This window comes from Echinops telfairi, unplaced genomic scaffold (genome assembly GCF_000313985.2).
Source record: "Echinops telfairi isolate 266 unplaced genomic scaffold, ASM31398v2 ScPeMD7_18;HRSCAF=68, whole genome shotgun sequence".
In the NCBI taxonomy this organism is placed as follows: domain Eukaryota; kingdom Metazoa; phylum Chordata; class Mammalia; order Afrosoricida; family Tenrecidae; genus Echinops; species Echinops telfairi.
In genome coordinates, this window is record NW_022103915.1 from 77,553,829 (window position 1) to 77,554,890 (window position 1,062).

The following is a 1,062-nucleotide window of genomic DNA, read 5'->3' on the forward strand; positions in this document are numbered from 1 at the left end:
TCTCTTTTGAATTTTTTTATACTGATAAACACCTCAGCATAACTGTGAAATATGGAGGAATTAATCATATCTGAATGCTGGACTTTTAATTTATGAATCTTTTGTCCTAGTAAATTCAACAAGCTTTGCATTGTTTGTTTTGCGTTTTTCCTCTGAGATACAAAGAAAATATTATTACTCGAAAGAGAAGGGACATCGAAGGCAGCAGGAAGGAAGGAAGGAAGAGAGGGAAGAAAGCAACATGGGAGGAAGGGAGAAAGTAGAATATAAAATATGTAGTATCATATTTGTATTTTTTTACTGGAAAACTCTGTAGACTGATAAAGCATCTCTTTCTACCAAAACCATATTGGCACACTGCTTTCTTAGTTGTTAATTCATTGAGATTACATAAACTTAATAAAGTTATTGATCAAAAGTTATTCCTAAAAAATATACAGAGAAGATCAAGGAATCTGCTCAGAAATAAGGAGGATACACCAAGGCAACCATGTCTGAACTGGGCCTTTTCATCTTTAAGACACGATGATATTTGCATAATTTGTAAAAGGATAACAACTGGTCATGTGTTAGTCAATTAAACAAGCAAGCAAACAAACAAATCTCACTGCTATCTATTCAATTCCAATTCATAGCAACCTATAAGACAGGGTAGAACTGCCCCTGTGCATTTCTAAAACTGAAAATGTTTACTGTAACCTTATCTCTCTCCTTAGGAATGGCTGATGGTTTTGAACGACTGACCTTGGAGTTAGTAGTCCAATGTGTAACCACTACACCACCAGGAAAAGAAAATTGTGACTCATATGCTAGAAAATCTGTCCAAGTATTATCAGAGTTATATAACTGGTCATTTTTCATACTCTTTCTATTAAACTTCTCATGTTAAAAATTTGAAAAATAACTGTTATATCACTCAACACAGTAAAAAAACATTCCATATTTGGCCTAAGAGTAATGTCTGGACCTATAGCCCCAATTATCGTGAAAGCTGAGTACTCTGACTTTTGAAAGATTAATGTTTATAAAGCAAACAACTTTTCTTCCTTTTGTTGGAAAAGA